The following is a 15,000-nucleotide window of genomic DNA, read 5'->3' as shown; positions in this document are numbered from 1 at the left end:
AAGCCGCCATGATGGAGAGGAAAACTGATAGGGACAGATGATGGAGAGAGAGAGAGAGAGAGAGAGAGAGAGAGAGAGAGAGAGAGAGGAAACAGTGTGGGATGGGGAAATGAATTGAGTCTTGCTGAAGTGGGCAGGGTGGACACAAGTCGCTAGGGAGAGGAGGATGAGAAAGGGAGCATGAGAGGCAGGGGAGGAAAGAGGAGGGAGGAAAGGAAGAAGAAGACGAAGAAGAAGACGAAGACGAAGAAGAAGTAGAAGAAGAAGAAGAAGAAGAATTGAAAGAGGAAAAAAGAGAAAAATGAAGAAGAAAAAGAGGAAGTGATGAGCGAGAGATGAAAGCAAGGAGAAAAGAGATAAGAAAAAGAAGCAGGAATCAAAGGGGGAGGATGTCGGTGAGGAGACATAAGAGATAAAAAGGAGGGAAGAGAGAGAAAAGGAAGAACAGGAACAGCGGAAGGAAAGGAGAAGGAAGAGAAAAGGTAAGAGCAGAGGAAATAAAAGGGAAGGAGGAGGGTGAGGAAAGAGAAACAGGAGGGAGAAGATAGACAAAGAAGCCAAAAAAAAAGGGGGGGTAAAGAGAAAGAGAGAGAAGCGGGAGAAGGAGAACGAGCAGGGGAAGAGAAGGAAGGAGACTTGGAAGGAATGAAGGTAGAAAAAGGAGGCGAAAGGAAGATGGATAGAAAATAAATATAAAAAAGGAGAAAGAAAGAAGAGGAAAGGAAGGAGGGGAGAAATGTTAAGTGAAAAAGAGAGAAGCAGAGGGGGAAAGAAGAGGGTAGAGAGGAAGGTAGAGAGAGGAGCAGGAGGAAGAGAGAGGGGAAGGTAGAGAGAGGAGCAGGAGGAAGAGAGAGGGAGAGAGAGAGAGAGAGAGAGAGAGAGAGAGAGAGAGAGAGAGAGAGAGAGAGAGAGAGAGGGAGGAGGAGGAGTAGAGAAAGGAAAGAGGAAGAGAGAGAAGATGAGAAGAAGGAGGAGGAAGAAAAAGGTGAAAGAGAAAAGAATGAAGGAACAGGGAAGAAAAAAAATAGGTAGGAGGAAAAGGAAGAGAAGGACGAAGAAGAAGAAGAAAAATAGAAGGGAGGGGAGGAGGAGGAAAAAATAAAAAGGAGGAGAGCTAGAGGGGAGGAAGTAGGAAGAAGGAGAGAGAAGGATGATGGAACAAGAGTGGGAAAGAAGAGAAAAGAAAAATGAAGGAGAGGTGAAGATTGAGAGAGAGAGAGAGAGAGAGAGAGAGAGAGAGAGAGAGAGAGAGAGAGAGAGAGAGAGAGAGAGAGAGAGAGAGAGAGAGAGAGAGAGAGAGAGAGAGAGAGAGAGAGAGAGAGAGGCACAGAGATTTTGGAAGGAAACCGAAAGAAATGAAAAGAGGAGAGGAGTGTAAAAGATTAAAAGGAAGATGAGAAGAGAGCAAGGGATATAACGGACGGAAGATAAGGAGAAAGGAAGAATGAGGAGAGGAAAAGAGAGAGAATAAGAGGGAAGGAAGACGAAAGAGTGGAGGAAGAAAGAGAGTTCAAGAGAAATAGAAAAGCGTAGGAGGTGAAGGAGGAGGAGGAGGAGGAGGAGGAGGAGGAGGAGGAGGAGGAGGAGGAAGAGGAGGAGGAGAAGGAGGGGGAGGAGGAGGAGGAGGAAGAGAAGACGGAGGACGAAAACGAAGAAGAAGAAGAAGAAGATGAGAAGCAGGAGGAGGAGGAAGAGGAAGAGGAGGAGGAGGAGGAAGAGGAAAAGAAAAAGAAGAAGAAGAGAAGGAGGAGGAGGAGAAGGGGAAGGAGACAAAAAAAAAAAAAAGAAGGATGAAAGAGAAGAAAATTAATATTAGCTGTCAAAGGTGTAAGCATTTAACCTCGCTGACTCCATTTTTATTTTCTATTCAGTTATTTTTCTACAAGACGATTTTATTCAGCGCAGGACAGCACCCATTTAGAGTTACTGAAGGCTGTGTTTGGCTTTCTAACCCCTTCACAGCGACGATTCCTCCTGTGGCTAAATAAATCGTCCAGACATGGCAAGAATGTAAGAGAAAATACATCAACTAACTGAAATTATTACATTTTTGCAACCATCGTCTATGCTGATAATCATATTGCATAATTTATTCAACTTAGGTTACACGATTTTCCTCAGCAGAAAATTCATCAGTTTTTGGAAGCTAAAAAACATCACGATTTCTGTCATGAGCGACCTGAGTGACGCGTTTGATCTATTAACAAACACTTTTGGTGTGATATTTGTTTTACGTTAATGTTCACATCGCCTGGCTGTTTAACTAATTTTAGTGAAGATTTTTTCGACTTCCAAAGATTAGCTACAACGATCATCACCTTTTTCTGTCTAACAGTGTATTTTTGTCTAAATCAGGCTACCACCAGTCGCTTTTACTCATCACGTGGGGGATCTTTAATAGTGAAGTTTGAGAATTTCCACACGAGCTAAGTAAAATTGCCCTTAGGCAGCAAGAATATAATGAAAAACAGTTACTTCAGTGAGGTTGTTGTCCTCTTCATTATTAGTGGTTCATTTCGAACCAAGTAAAAGGTGTATTATCTTATAAAAGTAATTATATCCCCAGACCTGTATGCGTATGGGCTATCATCGTATGCCGGTGTTCCCTTTAAGTTGGTAGCGAAAAAAAAAATCATAACATAATCCTATTGGCACTCAGCCAGGAATATAGCCATGATGGCCGTAAAAAGGCATACGGAGGAAAGCAAATAACTAAAGACCTAATGGTTCTCTCAAACCTACAGATATTTGCTATGGGGATGATTATGACAAAGATATCTGCTTCTCTGAATTTAGGATAAGGATAACAAGCAAGAGAGGGGGCTTCTGTTTAGTAAATATCCTTGAGCCACAAAGGTGAGGACGTTTGGAAGAAGAGGGGTAAAAGAAAAGAGGAGAAACATGAAATAATGGCTTTGGTGGGACGCTCTTGAAACAGTCGCTAATAATTGGAATGATCTGTCACGAAAATAAAAAAAACATTGGTATTTCATGACCAAGTAATGAGAAAAGAGGGGCGGTATCTAGGCAAAAAAAAAGAAAAAAAAAGTGGGTCTCAGGTGCAACTATTCTACCCTTTTCTTCTTTCAGCATCATACACACTTTAACAACTAGACCATCACAGATTCCTATCCTGTCATATGCCGTTCATGGTCTTGTCTTCTCGAATATTCTGTTCTAACTAACATCAGATAATCTTACTGACGGAAGAGTCAATCACAGGATCCTGATAGTGCTTATGCTGTAAACATTAAGCCTGTCAAAGCCGAGAGAATTCCAGTATTAAATTTCAGCTTATACAAGACGATATTAGTAATCGCAGTGTGTCAAGCTAATCTGAGGGTATTAACTGTAATCCTTCACTCCATTTCTCTCGTCCTTCCTGCTTCACACATCGACCAAAGAGCTCAGCTGATTTCCATCCTTACCTGACAGTATTTTTCTTTCCAGCCTTCTACTTACTTCATATTTTATCACTATTTATACCTATTCATCTCCATACTTACTCAACTATATATTCATGTCATTCCTTTTCCCTTCAACCTTCATATTTAGAATAACCAAGGCACCCTACTGATCTCCATCCTTAGACTGTTCTTCTTCATTCCATCCCTCTTCTTCCTCCTTCACAGCTGATCCCTGTTAATACCTATTCATTCAAATCCTAACTCAGTTGCAATCCATCATTCTAGTTCTCTTCTAACCTATCACGAAAAAGAGACAATCATTTTCATTATCACTGAACTGCAAACCTTCATTCCATCAATCTCTCAATCTGTTAATACTGACTGAGGTTATTTTATCATTATTAGCTATTCAAAATTTGTTATGCCTATTGATTGCATAAAGCTCATCGTTATTGTTGTTGTTGTGGAGGTGTTCCCAGTGAATTGCAAGCTACAGTTACCCTTGTCATGCAGTTAATCATCCTCCTTCCAGGGAACAGGGAGTGAGACCAGGAAGTAGGTCATTAAATGCAGGAAAAGTTGTGCGACGTACACCTTTCTGCCGCCCTCTTTTGATAGAGGACGAAACTGAATCATGGAGAGTTACACAAAACACTGTACCTACTGAACTGCAGCCCATCAGTCCATCCCATTCTGTCGCCCCGGGTGCTTTCATTAACTTCTCTCTTTCAGCATGTTTTCTGCCTGTCCCTTCTCCTTCCATCCAGTGCAGTATCTTCTCAATGATTCATACCCATTTACACCAACGTAGTATTAGTTTAGCTTACTGGTGCTACCCCCAAGCAACTATAATAATGGGTTATAGAGGATGAATCTAACCTCTCCCTCTCGAAAAGTTTCCTATGAACTTAAATAAATAAATAAATACATTAATAAATCCTGTAGTGAGCAAATGATGAAAATAACATAAAAGGTCAATGTGTTGTAGGGGTCGCTCCTCTAGGTTTATAATTCCACCAAAATAAAGTTATCAGCTTTTGCCCAGGATCAGCTAGTTAGAAAAGCATGAGAGAGAGAGAGAGAGAGAGAGAGAGAGAGAGAGAGAGAGAGAGAGAGAGATAACTTTATTACAGGCAGCTAAGAGGAGGCGCAGGCCAAGCAGAGAGTGGAGGCGGGTGGGGGAATATATTCAATTTCAACACGAAGAAAAACACCTCCGTCTCATGATTACATCCTACTAAAGAAGCGAGTCGGTAGTTAATTGCCAAGCTTGAACTAATTATGCGCGAATTATTTATGTAAATCACTTCCATGAACCGTCGAGGGAATGTACAAGAAATCATCTTTTTTTTGTAAGCACTTTTCAGATCAAGCCGTAACTTTTTAGTTTATGTCTGCGATTTCAAAACGATTTTTTAAAAGCTCACTTAAGCCTGCTCGCAGAGAAAATGTTATTAAAGGCTATACGTAATCTACTAGTTAGAATGAATTTTCGCTTGGTAACTAGTAGTGTCTGGAGATAATGTGAATGTCATAAAAAAGAGATCATTTGCCAGAAAGGGTTAAGATCATCTGTGTTTCTATTAGATATTAGCTGTTGACTTGTATGAGCTATGAAACTGACTATGTTAGCACTGCGTGCCCATTGTGGGGGATATGTGAGTAAAAAAATGCCTCAAATACTTCTCTCAGATGCTTGGAAAAAATAAAAGTTTTCATCATGCTCTAGATTACCATCCCTCATACAGCTTAAAATGTTAGTCAGAGCAAAATACTGTTGTAACACGAAGCGCAGAAAACATATTAACTAAGTCATACAGTAATATTATACTCTTTACAATTCAATCTATTAGACTTCCTTGAGTGGACATCACTAATCCCTACCAGATCTCTCCTTTATTATACCACTGTTATTAATTCTTCGTAATTCATCTGAAGTTCTGATCATAATCCCATGTAATAGGAAAAGAGCTGTGGAATACAGGAAGCAGTTGCCTTTCACAATAATTAATATTGTCACAGATGAGACAAACTACGTCAGTCAGATAGTATTTGTAATCCACGCTGATGACACTGTGTCCAGAGCTTGCTGGGAATCATAAAGGAGGCAGGCAGAGAGTTAATGCTGATGTTGCAGTGACTTGTGCAGTCATTTTCCTTTCCACTGAAGGATTACTGTTCTCCAGTTTGGGGTTCTGCGACAGCTTCTCATCCTTGTTTTCATCGTAAAGGAATGGGCATGCAACATGTGTAGCCGGCTGAATCTGACTGACTTCGCTCATTGTTGAAGCTTGAGTGTCTGTCCTTGTGGTATGGTACACTGAACAACCCCGAACACCTTATACACTGCTCGTTGCCGGGTCTTGTCGTCCCTCCACGCATCACAGCTGCGAGATTACAGTGGCATTCTCACTGTTGCGTTGCTCGATGACCCAGTTCAGTAGATGTTTAATGGATGTCAGTGTGCGGTTCTCTAATAGGTTGCCTGAGTGCATAGTTTAACTAACTTTTTTTCGGATGGTGTTAAGTGTTGCGTGCATCGGGTATTTTTACCTTGCTTTTAGCTCTGATTCTGTGTGGTTTAAATCTTTTTTCACCATTTTTCTTCCACCGTTTCTCTGTCGACAGATTCACTTGTGATATGTTGTATGTTTCTTGCACTTTTCAGATGGTGGGGTGAAGTGTGTGTAATGAACAATAAGAGGCTGGGCACAGTTTTGAGCACAGTTTTTAAAAAGGTCTTAAAAAGGATGAATTTAAATACATAACCAGTATCTGCTCTCTTCTGAATTTACAGCTACCGAGTATCCTTGTGCAGCATCATAATGGCCACTGTAACTCCTACAGTTCACATAGATAAGCCTTCCTGTGAACCACTAAAAACGCACATAGATAATCCTGGCACCTGATTCTTTAGCACTCCAGTTAATTAATGCCTGATGTGTCATAACTGTGATTGCAAAGTGCGATTCTGTTGGTTATCAAGTGTTTTACGTCTACGACAGATTCATCCCAAAATAATGTGTAATGTGTCAGGGAGGAAAACACAAGAAGGTTCATGACCAACTATCACTTATTCCATAAAACTCCAAGTACATTTTTGTATATACACTACGGTCATATTACCTGCCATCTAATACTCGTTGTCTTCAGTCTAAATGTATGAAATTAGCAAATATATAAGGCTAAGTAAAAGCTCATCTCTCAGAACTACTGACATAAGTATTCCAGGTATAATGATACATATGCTCGAAATCTTTGTAAATGACTCCAACCAGTTATCTTATTTGGTAACGGACGAGGTTCAGATCGAGTCCTTCATTAATCAAATTAAATATTCTCATTCATTTGTCTCAAGATATATAGCAAATATTCTCAGTTTTCCGCGATTTAATGGAAGGCTTTTTAGACATATGGTGGTAGGTGGGGACACTCAAGATCCACTCACTCAAGTCAGTGCTGCTCTTGGGTGTCTACCCTTTCCTCTCCTATATCCTTCTTTCCTTCCATTCTCTTCTGTCTTTCTTTCCTTCATTCTTTCCTCGTCCTTCTGCCTACGGGTGACTTTACACTCCCTCTTCTTTCTTTCCTTCATTCTTTCCTCTTCCTTCTGCCTGTGGGTGACACTACACTGAGTGACAAGCCAAATAGTTTCCTGTACACCAGGAAACCATTTACTACGCTGAGTGGTAACCATATAATCAAATTTTGGCGCCTGGTAGTTTAGTGGGTAATTAGGTGCTCCAATCGGATTGAGCCGGTGAAGGTTTATATCAAAGGGTTGGTTGGGGTTTATTGACCATGTAATGCCACTCAGGTATGAGTGAGGCTGGTCACTCTCATCTTATATGTCAGGACCAACTTGCCTAGCCCCGGGCTCCTACGCTCCTCATGGGGCAATGTAGGATTGGATAATGGATGGATGGATGGATGGATGAAATTATACGACCCAGTATCCCTACCTGTCTTCCGTGTCGTCAGAAATGACTGAAAAAATCGTATCTATAAAAGATTTTCGCAGATATTAAGGTCACCATTATGCCCTATTAGTTTAAGTTTTCGGAATCATCATCATAATTATCAACTCAGTATCACCGATCATCATCATCATCTCCTCTTAGTTTTGCACGTTGCATATGGGATGGGTTGGATCGAAAATGACGAAGAATAAAATTAGTAACCCTTAGGAACTCTGACGGGAATACCATTTGAAATTCACTTCCACCAGGCCTCCGAAATCATCAATTGGAATTCCTGCCTGATGAGAAAATAACAGTTCGACACATTTTCGCTGGGAAGTGTGATGATATTTCTCCACTTTCTGCGGTCTCCCTTTCCCCTGTTTCCCGGTTCCACTTATTCAGTCTATAACAGTGAAGTAGTGGGCTTAGGATGATGATTAATGACACCTCACACTGATAGGTCGTATATGTACACTTCCACACCACATTCTGCCTCACCACGTACTGAGTCATCACACACTGCCACAGCACACACTGCTACACCACACACTGCCGCATCACACAGTCACATCAGATACTGCAAAACCTTGTCACATAGTGCTGGATCACACACTACCGCACTACATAATGCTACACCACACACTGTTGCATGTCACTCTGCCACACCACACTTTGCCACAACACAAACTGCTACACCACACACTGCCACACCATAGACTGTCAAATCACACATTGCTACACCACACACTGCCACACTACTGCTGCATCTCCAACTATCACAGGTTACAGTCACATCTCACACGAAATTTCTTTAAGAGCTCAGAAACTTTTCTCTTCCGAAGTTTAACTTTATTAATTTTGTCTCCTATCAAAGCCCTCATATCCAAAAAACAAGAGATATTTAACCATGCTTAGAAAAAGGAAATCCTATATTCAAATATACTCATACAACGCAGTTAACTCTGCATTAGTTGTATTATCATATTACAAGTCAAGTGGCTTTTGTCAGCGCCTGACGACCGAGCGAGAGCCGTGTTATCACAATTTCGCTCTGATATAAAATTTTAAAACGAATCTCGGATATTTAATTGCCAGAGTTGATGTCAAAAAACACGGTGGTAGGACGGAAAATCTTTTTTTCAGTTTGATGTAGTAACTGAGATACTCACCGATTAGACCCGAACACCCCCTTGGAAAACTCGAGATTCCAAGGGGTTCCTACAATTATATGGGTGAGTGTTTAGCTGATAGCAAAATTATTTGAATGAATGTGTCACATGCAGAAAAAAACAACAACTCTACTTCGCATAGGAGTAAAGTTACAAGCTTCTGCATGGCGTGATCGGGCCGGACCGGGTTGGGCCGAGCATTTCAAACCTTAACTAAGAATAAACATCGCTCGCTCGCTCGTAACTGCCAGACGAATAACAAGAAACAAGAGTTAGTGAAAGGGTAGTAAACAATTTCCATTAAATCGCTGGGACCGGTGACGTTTATTAAGACGTTTAACATTCGTATCATGATTAGAGGATTTCATTCAACAAAGAGGAAGCGTCTCATGATAAATTGTTTATAAAATATCGTCATCGGTATCGTAATGAAATTCTTCAGTGTTTTAATGGGTTAATGATATGCAGATATGGGAAAAGGAATGGAGAGAGAGAGAGAGAGAGAGAGAGAGAGAGAGAGAGACAGACAGACAGACAGAGAGAGAGAGAGACAGAGACAGACAGACAGACAGACAGACAGAGAGAAAATTAAGGAGGAACTGATTATTGGATGGGAGGATGGGTGTGTACACAAGACATAGGGTAAATAGTAAATGAGAGAGAGAGAGAGAGACAGACAGACAGACAGGGGGCGAAGGGAGAATTGTGTGATTGTGTGTACGCAAGAAAGAGAGTGTAATGTGCATATGGTGTGCGCTGAAGGCAAGTGTGTGTATAAGGACTGTTTGCCCGTGAATTGACTGAATAGAAGCTGGGCGTGCATGGGCCTGCAATAGAGCTGAGGTGTGTGTGTGTGTGTGTGTGTGTGTGTGTGTGTGTGTGTGTGTGTGTGTGTGTGTGTGTGTGTGTGTGTGTGTGTGTGTGTGTGTGTGTGTGTGTGTGTGTGTGTGTGTGTGTGCGTGCGTGCGTGCGTGCGTGCGTGCGTGCGTGCGTGCGTGCGTGCGTGCGTGCGTGCGTGCGTGCGTGCGTGCGTGCTCGCGCGCGCGCGCAAAATGACTGTAGGTTCAAGTTAAGTGCTCTGTCCTCTTGAGACTGTAGCATCCATCCTCTTGTGTGTGACTTCCTCCCACATACCCAGACAGACACATGAACACATTCCTATATACATAATGTGTTTACTTACATATTATAGAAGGTAATACTGCACGTACGCGCTTCCATATATCTATCTATCTATCTGTCTGTCTATCTATCTATCTATCTATATTGAGCATAAGGTCTACAGATCTGTCGGTCTCATTACCTTCCTGCCTAGTGATGCTCTTCATGGGGATGATGGGGTCATAGCTGTACCTGGCTCTGATTTTGCTCTATAGAGCCATTGGGGTATGTCATACCCCAGGTTACCTATAATGTAACCTCCGTTGAGCCTTCTTGTGATTTTTTAATTTTAATTTGCTGTCATCTCCTTTTGTATACAGAAGGTCCCAACATCGGGCTACTGCAGGCCACCCCAAGAATCATGATATTACTTTTCAGTTTTGCAATATTTAAAATTTGTATACCTAAAATTAAATCATTTTTTATAAACTTTAACAAATGTTTTTTCAATTAATTTTTTTTTCTCGTCCTATTTAAAGATAATGGGTTGAATTATTCGTGTACTGCATCATTTTGAAATATCTCAAACGGAAGTATTTTTGTTTTATTTTTTTTCCGTGGGGTTAGTCATACCCCACGTTACCTAATATAGTAACAAAAAATTGGGTACTGGAGGCCATAGGCGGTGGAAGAGACACTGAGAAGGACAAGTCCGGAGTTGACCAGTTGTATGCATGAAAAGCTAAGGGTATTGGTTGGACAGAAATTTCATGGGGTTAAAATGCGATGCATGATGATCATTACTCGCCGTAATGGCAGACCAATGAAAGCAGTGAGTTCAAAAGAGCACAGACTAGAATGACTGTTAAAGGAGAAACAGAAATGCGCCACTGCAACGATGCGAGAGAGGCTGCCGAGAGTCAGTAAAACGACAAGCTATTGACTGCATTCCAAGTGCATGAACTGCATTTGATGAAACTCTCCGTGCATGAGAGCTGTACTTCACACAGCACCTGAGTAGAGTTAGTGAAAGAATCGACTTGGTTTAGCACACCTATCCCCTGCAAAACAAATTTTGCATGAAAGCAATGTGATCCTTCCAGGATAGATTGCTGAAGACTTATATACCCACCAGTGATGCTAAGAGACGAAGAAGAATTTAGTTATAGTTTGATTAATGCAATTAGATAGCCATGTGGAAGATTGTGTCAAATTGGGAGAAGAGACTTATGTATCCGAAGCACTGAAAAAAAAAAAAAAAAATTAAGCCCACCCAGAAAATAGTTTAAAAATACCTTCTGTTTAGAAGCACTATCCTGTTATTGATTTAGTGTCTTGTGATGGTTAATGTGGGAAGGGGATGGAAAAATGTTGAGTGGAGACATTTGTGTATGAGCAGATATGGCAAGACGTACAGCTCGGAAGGTCATTTAAAAATATAAGAAAAAGCGTGATGGCTGTAGAAGAACAGTGGTCGTCAACACGTTGTAGAACAGCAGGAGAAGAAAGATGAGGTGAAGACAATGAGACACTGAAAACGGAAGGGAAACCGCAGGAGGGCAGTTTGGAATTTAAAGGCTGTGCTAGGCTCTACAAGGCCTCTGAGATGTCTAGCGCAATAATAAGGCCTTTATTTAAACCCGACTGGGGGTTAACTAAGACGGCAAAAGGAATAGCAGATTAGTATGATTTCAGGCAGAACTGCATATGAATCTTGGATGAGTACTTCCCGGTAGATCTTGAAAGCTACCTTCCTGTAGAAAAAGCAAGACTGAATCAAGACTTTATAGGGGAAATGAGGGAGAAAGGGAAAGGTGTGTATGCTTCCATGCATGAAAAAAATAATTCAGTAATGGGCAGAAGACACCCTAAGGATCGTGACCACTGAAGCAATAAGTATTCTAACGAAGGTCAAATAAGTACTGCCTGACGGCCTTCTAAGCTGCAGAGATATAATGCCACTTCTATGGAGGGTCTATAAACCTTACAGGGGGGAGGGAAACGGTTAATGACACAAGGCTGTGATCATAGGAACTCAACAGACACGAATGGCTGTCAGCAAAAGGAATAGTTGTAAGAAAATGGTCATATACAGAGTGCCCAGCAAGATCTTGCGGAAGATACAGGAGGTTCTTCTAGGTCTTGGTTGAGAGAAAAAAAATGGTACTCATATCAACATGGAACCAATTCTCACCCGCTATGGGACTATAGTTACTGATGAGCTTATGGGCTAATTCTTATGGAAATCATTTCTGTCTACTGGGTTTTCAGCAATCGTAGTTCCGTAATGACTGAGAACTGGACCCATGTTGAAAGAGAATTTTTCGTTCAAAGTTAGCCTTACAGTAACCTCCTGAAATTTCTCAAGCATCGCGCGGGACATCCTGTACGTTGAAATTCTCCAAATCGATCAGGGACGAGGCCAGTGTAGTGTGTTGGCTGTAGTGTAAGTCATTAAACATAGAAGAAAATTTAAGTTGTCCACCAGGTGGATAAATAGAAGAAGAAGAGAGTAAAAAACGGTGGTGAACATTCGACTTTTCTAAGAGGAAGATTTCAAAAAAAATGAAAATAACTGTTCCACACCAGAAGTGTGATAAACATAGTGTACTGGATAGTCAATAAGGACAGATAATTAGCAAAAGATACTGGTTTTAAGTCAAAAACTGGCAAGATAGCGGTAGCCTGAATGGTAAGAATTCAGAGAATTAAAACACGCAAGAATATTTTAGAGTATTGCAAATGTATGCTCAATAATCAGGTACTGAGAAGGAGGATACAGAGGAGGGGATGCATGACTTGACAAACACAGACACATAAACACTCACACATTATCTCATAAGCTCACCTGCACTTATGTTCGGGCTCTCTCTCTCTCAGTCTTTCAATCTGTCTACCTGCGTATCTATCATTCTGTCTTTATTTAGCTGTCTATATCTCTATCTCCCGTTCTATTTATCTGATTATATGTCTGTTTTTCTTGATCTGTCTCTCAGTCCTTCTTTTACATCTTATAATCACGGACAAATCATTACTTACACACGCACACACACGCACACGCGCACACACACACACACACACACACACACACACACACACACACACACACACACACACACACACACACACAGTTATGCTTAGTAGATACGAGCTTACTCCACACACACACACTCAACCATCTGCTCATCTCAGTAACGTCTGCACACTAATACTAGGTACACACACACACACACACACACACACACACACACACACACACACACACACACACACACACACACACACACACATATGAAAGCCTCTCTCTCTCTCTCTCTCTCTCTCATACACACACACACACATCAACACAGTCAAACCGTCATCCACGCCCACACTCTCTCAACGTCCCTGCTATATACTGTCAGTCACTCCCCTCTTGTTATCCATATACTTTGCCCTCACCCTTTCTCTCACACTTGCACACTCCCAGTCTCTCCTGGTTTCTTTCCAACATATTTTGTCACTACACTGTATCACACCCACAGGCTTACACTGACTCTCACCTTTCTACCCACATTCTTCCCTTCCCTCTTAACATTCACATACTCTCGCCCTTTCTCACCTTCCTACTCATACCTTTTCTCCCTCCTCCCACTCGCTCACGCATACTCTCCCTTTTTCTTTTCAACTTATTCCCCACGTAATTTCTTTCCCTCTTCCCACTCCCTCATATTCACACACACTCACTCTCTCCTATCGTCACTCCCTCTCCCCACTCTCTCACACATTCTTTCACTCTCTCCTATCTTCCACTCTCGTCATTCTATCCTCCACAACACTGTCTCACACATACTTTCACTCTCTCCCCCACACTCACATCAACAGTCTCCCATACTCTCACACACTCACTCTCACATGCTCCCACTCTTTCTCATCTCCTCCCACCCTTACCCTCATTCTTTTCCACTCACATCCTCTCTTATTCTGACCCTCTCCCACTTTCACTTAATCCTGTACCGGTACCTCTCAGTTATTGGTCACGCTAACTCTCTTCCACACACTTGCTCTCCACTCTCACTATCTTACCATCTCCGTCCTACATTTTTCCTCCCTCTTGCCCTCGGGCATCAGCCCCACGTCCACACACACACACACACACACACACACACACACACACACACACACACACACACACACACACACACACACACACACACACATACACACACACACACACACACACACACACACACACACACACACACACACACATCTCCCCAACTCACACCCACTCTCAGCATCTACACATCCCTTCATTTTCCTACACCCAAATCCTCTGTCAGACCTAATGTGTTATTATTTCTTGCCATTACACCCACTTCCACCCTACATGCCTGCCTCCCACTCCCCGCCCTCATTCTTCCACGCACAAAACAATCATCATCAAAACACTGGTTGCATTTCACCTTTTCTCCCTAATTCTAACAGATCTTCCCACCTTAATTCATTCGTACCTTAATTCACATCCCACGCATTCTCTTCCAAATATCCACTCCCACTCGCTGGTTCTCATTCCCTTTAACTCCCTGGCAACACACACACACACACACACACACACACACACACACACACACACACACACACACACACACACACACACACACACACACACACACACACACACACACACACAAAACCCCATTCTCCTTCATTTTCACAACCCACACCTTCCAGATTCTCAGCCAGTCTCGTTCACATTCACACGCTTCTTATACACTCCCTCCCACACTTCTCTTTCCCTCTCTCACGCACCTTCGTTCACTCTCCCACATACCCTTTACACCTTTTGTCCCTTTGCCACACTCAGTTGCTCACACACCCTTTGTCCTTCTCAGGCACGATCTCTCCCTCACTCCCCTCTCCTCCTGCTCTTCTTCCTCCTCCTCCTCCTTTCTCTCTCTCTCTCTCTCTCTCTCTCTCTCTCTCTCTCTCTCTCTCTCTCTCTCTCTCTCTCTCTCTCTCTCTCTCTCTCTCTCTCTCTCTCTCTCTCTCTTTCTCTCTCAATATTTTGTTTACAACAATTTCCTCACGTACCCACTAATATATTGTTAACCACTTTCACCTCTCGACTCTATCATCCGTCCACAACCACTTATCTCAACCCGTCCACTTAGACACCCTCACAACTGTACTGTACACTTTATACGCCTAATTTTTTATGATCTTACAAATTAAAGATGTTCAGTTTGCATATTTCACTTCGTCACCCTCGAGCAGTGTAACACAGACTTCCAGGGAAATGCTGTGGGTCAGACTGAGGCCAGAGCATGGGGGAACGATGGTGACGCCGCTAGCCCACCACCATCTGACGCGCAAACACAC

The sequence above is a fragment of the Coenobita brevimanus genome, chromosome 65 (genome assembly GCF_032717465.1).
Source record: "Coenobita brevimanus isolate Jiangsu-jjx chromosome 65, ASM3271746v2, whole genome shotgun sequence".
Classification (NCBI taxonomy): Eukaryota; Metazoa; Arthropoda; class Malacostraca; order Decapoda; family Coenobitidae; genus Coenobita; species Coenobita brevimanus.
The sequence above is the reverse complement of the archived record's forward strand: the minus strand, read 5'-3'. Positions refer to the sequence as shown.